Source organism: Tupaia chinensis, unplaced genomic scaffold, assembly GCF_000334495.1.
Source record: "Tupaia chinensis unplaced genomic scaffold, TupChi_1.0 Scaffold000020_1, whole genome shotgun sequence".
Classification (NCBI taxonomy): Eukaryota; Metazoa; Chordata; class Mammalia; order Scandentia; family Tupaiidae; genus Tupaia; species Tupaia belangeri.
In genome coordinates, this window is record NW_006159450.1 from 1,184,174 (window position 1) to 1,190,248 (window position 6,075).

At 43.9% G+C, this 6,075-nt stretch overlaps 1 long non-coding RNA gene across 1 annotated transcript in view; it reads right to left on the reverse strand.

Moving 5' to 3' along the window:
* The window catches only part of LOC102501031 (uncharacterized), an 8,652-nt gene extending 2,583 nt beyond the window's left edge, over window positions 1–6,069 (reverse strand). Inside the window, exons 1-2 of the long non-coding RNA XR_333215.1 lie at window positions 5,910–6,069; window positions 2,680–2,767 (exon numbers count right to left, since the gene is read on the reverse strand). This is a non-coding gene — a long non-coding RNA (uncharacterized LOC102501031). The remainder of the gene's footprint in view (window positions 1–2,679; window positions 2,768–5,909) is intronic.
* Window positions 6,070–6,075: the final 6 nt, after the last annotated feature.

Below are 6,075 nucleotides of genomic sequence, written 5' to 3' on the forward strand. Positions count from 1 at the left end.
TGTGGGGACGCCCCCCCCCCTAGAAAAAACCCCCCCCAAAAAAAAAAAAAAAAAAAGAGAATACTACTTGGCCATACAAAAACAATAGGATCCTGGCATCCAGTAGTAGAAAGTTGATGAATACGGAAGATATACTGCTAAGCAAAGCATACCAGATTATTAAAGACAAGCATTGTATGTCCCCACTTAATATATACTGAATGTCTGCACTCTGACAGAAACTGAAAGATTAGGAGGTATAAAAGTGTGGAGATCAACTGTGGATACCAGAGACAGTGTGGGAGGAGTGAGGGTGGGAGTGAGGTAATGGGGGGAGGATGCAAAACACACAAATAGAAAATCATCTGTTGATGATAATGTGTATGCTGATATCTTTTGCTAGACAAATATGCAGTGTATTAATGCTGGGAAAATTCATTTTGTACGTTGTAAAGCTGTACAGTGATTAAATGTAAAAAAAAGGAAAGAAAGAAAAGTATATTTTTTAAGAGTAGACTAGTATTTGCCAGAGACTTAAAATCAAAGTTACTTATTCTCCATCAGTACCACAACATAACACAAGCCACATGCAAAAAACCCATAGCTAATATCACAGTTGACGGTGAAAATGGAAAACTTCACTTCTAAGATCAGGGGCGAGATGAAAGTGTCTACTCTCAATGCTTTTTCCCACGCCATATTGAAAGATCTTGCCAGGGCAGTTAGACTAGAAAAAGAAATAGTATCTTGATTACAAAGAAAGAACTAGAACTCTCTATACTCCCAGCTGACACAGTCTCAGGTTTAGAAACACCTAAAGAATTAACAAGGAGAGCAAACCCTCATGGTGCCAGTAAATGATTTCATCACAGTTAAAGGATAGAAAGTCAACTTTGAAAAATCAGCTGTATTTCTTTCATTAGCAACAAATGACCCAAAAAAGATATTATAAAAGCAATTCTATTTACAATGGCATCAAAAATAAAATACTGAGACCAGCAGTTAGCGTAATGGCTATGTCGCTGGACTCCCATGTAGTCAACCGTAGTTCGAGTCCCAGACCCGGTGGCTTAAAACTCATGCCGGGCGCGTGTGCATGCGTGCCCAAGATCCCGAGAGGAGAATGGAGGAGAAGGGATTGTGGCGTGGCCATCCCTCCTGGGGGGTGATTTCTCACTTTCTATCTCTCTGTCTCTCTCTGTCTGTCTGGCAAGCACACGCGCCTTATAGAAAAAAAAAAGAAACAACAACAACAACAAAAACAAACCTCTCCAAATAAAATAAAATAAAATAAAATAAAATAAAATAAAATAAAATACTTAGCCATAAGTTCAACCAAATTAATGCAAAGCTTATACATTGAACATACAATGTATTCACACTGGGAAAATGTATGCTGTAAAGCTAAATAGTGATTGTATGGGGGAACCAGCAGTTAGCGTAATGGCTATGTCGCTGGACTCCCACGTAGTCGACCGCGGTTCGCGTCCCGGACCCGGTGGCTTAAAACTCACACCGGGCACGTGTGCGTGCGTGCCCAAGATCCCGAGAGGAGAATGGAGGAGAAGGGATTGCAGCGTGACCATCCCCGCTGGGGGGTGATTTCTCGCTTTCTGTCTCTATGTCTCTCTCTGTCTGTCTGGCGAGCGCACGCGCCCTATAGTGAAAATCTCTCCAAAAAAAAAAAAAAAAAAAAGATAAATAGTGATTGTATGTAAAACAATGAAATAAAATAATAACAATTTAAAAACCACTGCAAACATTGCTGAAAGAAATTAAGTCAAGGTCTGGTTCCATGGTGTAGACGTAACGCACTACTGCAGAGAAGCAGCCAGATTCTGCATGGTGACTGTGGCTCCAATCCCTGCCATAGTGAGCCCGAAACATGCTGGGCACAGGTGCAGGTGCCCGAGATTTGAGGGCTGAGAGGGCTGGAGGAAAGGGGCCGCGGCATGGTCAGACCCAGTGGAGGATGCTCATCTCCTCGTTTCTCTCTCTCACTGCCTCTCTAATATGCACATGTTCTATCAAGAATAAAAAGAAAAAAATTTAAAAGTGTTAAATAAATGAAAATATATCCTATGCTCATGGATTAAAGACTTAATACTGTACAGATGCCAATTATTCCTGAAGTAAGGGATTAATTCCTGTCAAAATCCCAGTGATAGGGATTTTCCAGAAATAAAAACCTGATCCTAGAATTAATACAGAATTGTAAAGGAACCTTGAGTGACTAAAACAATCTTGAAAACAAACCACTTTCAGTGACCCTTACCCAGTTTCAAAACTCACTACGAAACTACAGAAATCAAAACAGTGTGGTAATGACACACGGCAGGCATACAGAGTAGGGAAATAGAATTAAGCTTCCACAAATAAACATACGCGTTTGTAATGGGCTGATTTCTTACAAGGGCGTCAAGACCATTCAACGAGGGAAAACGGTCTTTAAATAAATGGTGCTGGACAATTGGATATACGTATGCAAAAGAATGGACCCATATCTCACCTCATATAAAAATTAACATGAAATTGGCCAAGACTTCAATGCAAGAGTTATAAATATAAAACTGTTAGAAAAATAGGTGTGGGGCCTAACAGTGCAGAAGTAAAACACAAAGCTCTGCAATGCCACCCCACACGAGAAGGTTCTTGGTTCAAGTCCAGAGATCCCCCTGAGGATGCTGGGCATATGCTTACCCATGACTCAGACCTGGCTGAAGGCGGAGGGTGGACTGAGACATCAAGACTCTGTTGGAGATGCTTTCTCTCTCTCTCTTTCTCTTGCCTGTGGGAGAAATACATACATTTGTTCATAAAGAAGGATGTGAGCGTCTATTTTCATTACCCTGGACTAGGCAATCGTCTCTTAAATTTGACACTAAAAGCACAGCCAAAACCAGAAATAATTTGGACTTTATAAAAATAAAAGATGTGGAGGACCAGCAGTTGGAGTAATGGCCATGTTGCTGGACTCCCATGTAGTCAACCATGGTTTGAGTCCTGGACATGGTGGCTTAAACTCACACCGGGCGCTTGTGTGTGCATGCCCAAGATCCCGAGAGGAGAATGGAGAAGAAGGGATTGCGGTGTGGCCATCCCCCCTGGGGAGTGATTTCTCATCGTCTCTCTGTCTCTCTCTGTCTTTCTGGTGAGTGCACGTACCCTATAACAAAAACCTCTCCAATAAAAAAAAAGTGTGTGTTTCAAAGGAAACTATTAAGAAAATGACAACACAGCCAGCAGAATGGGAGAAAATATTTTCAAGTCAAGTATGTAATAAAGGCTTAGTACCCAGGATATATACAAAACACAGTCCAACGAGAAGACAATAAAACTGACTTTAAAAACGTACAAAGAACTTGAGAAGACGTTTCTCCAAAGAAGCTCTATAAATGGCCAGTAATCACACGAGAAGATGCTCCAGAAGCTGCTCAGGAAAACTCAGGAAGCCTCAGTGGACTAGCGCTGTGTGCTCATTAGCACGGCAGTAGTAACGAGCATAACAATGACCACAGCAGGGTCCACTGGCACCCTCAGACATCGTGGTTGGGTGTGAACGGGGAGCCACTGTGCAAAATAGTTGGGCAGCGCCCAGGCATGAAATTAAAAAAGCCAGTAATTCCACTTCTAGATAAGCGCCCAGGGCATGCATCTCACGGGGACCTCTACTGACTATATGCTTGAGGAAAGGGGCTTGATCATTTTTCTTTATGGGCAGGAAGGAGAGAAATCAAGAGGAGAAAAAGCAAAATATTTAACAAACACAAAAATGGAGAATTATCTGTTGATACTGGGCATGGATGGTGATATCTTTGAATGGACTAATATACAATATATTCATGCTGGGAAAATTCATTTTGTATGCTATAAATATGTACAGTATTTTTTTTGTTTTGTTTTTTTAGAGAGGTTTTTGCTATAGGGCACGTGTGCTCGCCAGACAGACAGAGAGAGACATAGAGACAGAAAGCGAGAAATCACCCCCCAGGGGGGATGGTCACACCGCAATCCCTTCTCCTCCATTCTTCTCTCGGGATCTTGGGCACGCACGCACATGCGCCCGGTGTGAGTTTAAGCCACCGGGTCTGGGATGCAAACTGTGTTCGACTACATGAGAGTTCAGCGACATAGCCATTACGCTAACTGCTGGTCCCTTACAATGATTATAGCCATTACGCTAACTGCTAGTCCCTTACAATGAGCAAATTTTAAAAAATAAAAAAATAAAAGAAAGAAAAAAATTTAACCTCACCAAACTTAATATTTATCTTCAAAGTTTACTTATTTCTTCCATGATGGACACACAGAGACTCCCGACAGTGCCCTTCTGCCATGCCCCACCCCAGGCGCAGCCAGCCTGGGTCAGGCATATGTGTGCCCAGCACACACAGAGAGGCCGTGGGAAGTGAAGCCAGGACCTTCCCACGTGGGTACAGTTGCACCAGCACTGCACCACCAAGTGGCTCCATGAAATGGTGTTCTGAAGAGACCAATGTCTTCTTCCATGCATTATTTCGTTATTTATAAACTATTCATTTATTGCCAACGATGTATCAGACATTGTTCTGAATTTGAGAGAGGCAAAGCGTGGGTACTCTCCTGGTGAACTACCTTTGACTTAATAAAGGAAAAAGCAGGTGCAGAGGACCTTAAAAATGTTTTATTCGAATCTCAACACTAATGCAGATAATGTTCCACAGAAATGCATTATAGGAAATAAAACTATATTCAAGGATATTTTTTCTAGTTCAGTATGATCAGACCTTATTCTTAACCCAAATTCTGCCAACCCTCATTTTAATAAGGTTCTCCTCGATAACTTTCCGGTGAAGCTGCCTCGTTTAGTAGCAGGTATTACTATCATACGCTGTAAGTAGCTAATATTTACCTTGATCTTTGCTGAAATTAGGGGAAGGACGGCTCTTGATGGCATATTGGGGACCGGCTGGACTGCCTGGGAGCCCGGGAAGAGGCCTCTCGCAAGGAGGGCACGGCTCCTGCGGCGTACACAGGGCGCGCACCCCGCCACCATGGAGGGCTGTTTCCTCTGTGCTGAGACAGCCCTTCCGCCTCTTCCCGCCAGTCACTCCCGCCAGCACGCCGGTTCTTGGTCCTGGACGTGGCTTTCAGGGTTTGCCAAAAGGACGGCAAACACAAAACCAAGACCTCGTGCCAGCAGGGGACTGCAGTCCCTGAGCTCACTGCCAGCACCGGGGAGGCTGAGGGAGCACACGCCAGCCCCCGAGGGAAGTGAGAGCGGACGAGAGGGAAGGAAGCCGCGGAACCAGCTGGGTCTCCCTCGATTGGGACATCTCGAGATTTCGGATCTTTGTTTCGTTGTTAAGGATGATGATGCCTATTTAATTTGGTGTATTTAATGCAACTTTGGTACCTGAAAGAAAACAATCTGTATTCTAATAATTTACTAGTGGAATCGCGACTTAAAATGGAAGGGACCGTAAGTTACTGAACTCTAGTCTCTTGGGCAATACTTAGCCTAGGAGGGAAAGATCATGGAAGCACTGTGTGTGCTGTCACACTCCCCAGGACCTGCAGGGCTTCCGCTGTGCGCAGACCGACAGCTGTTACCTCCTGAACACCGCCTTTCCTTTGACAACTTCCTTTTTCTTTTTTTTTTTTGGAGAGAAATTTTTTTTTTAGCTATAGGGCACGTACGCTCGTCAGAGAGACAGAGAGAGAGAAAGTGAGAAATCACTCCCCGGGGGGATGGCCATGCCACAATCCCTTCTCCTCCTTTCTCCTTTCAGGCTTTTGGACACACATGCACACGCACCTGGTGTGAGCTTTAAGCTGCTGGGTCTGGGACTCGAACTGTGGTCAACTCTGAGAGTTCAGCAATGTAACAGTTACACCATCTGCTGGTCCGAACTGAACTTTCTTACACTTCCTTTTCCATATAATCTTACCGTACACCGAAGACAATTTGATACGTCAAAACCTCCCACTCAGTAAGCGTCATGTTGCCTTTCTGAGACTTTGCCAATTCCGGCCTCAGGTCTTCGGGTACCAACTTCTGGTTTCTTTCCAAGTGGAGACTCCCGCTTTTCCCTCTCTGCGGTCAGGGCCTTCAGC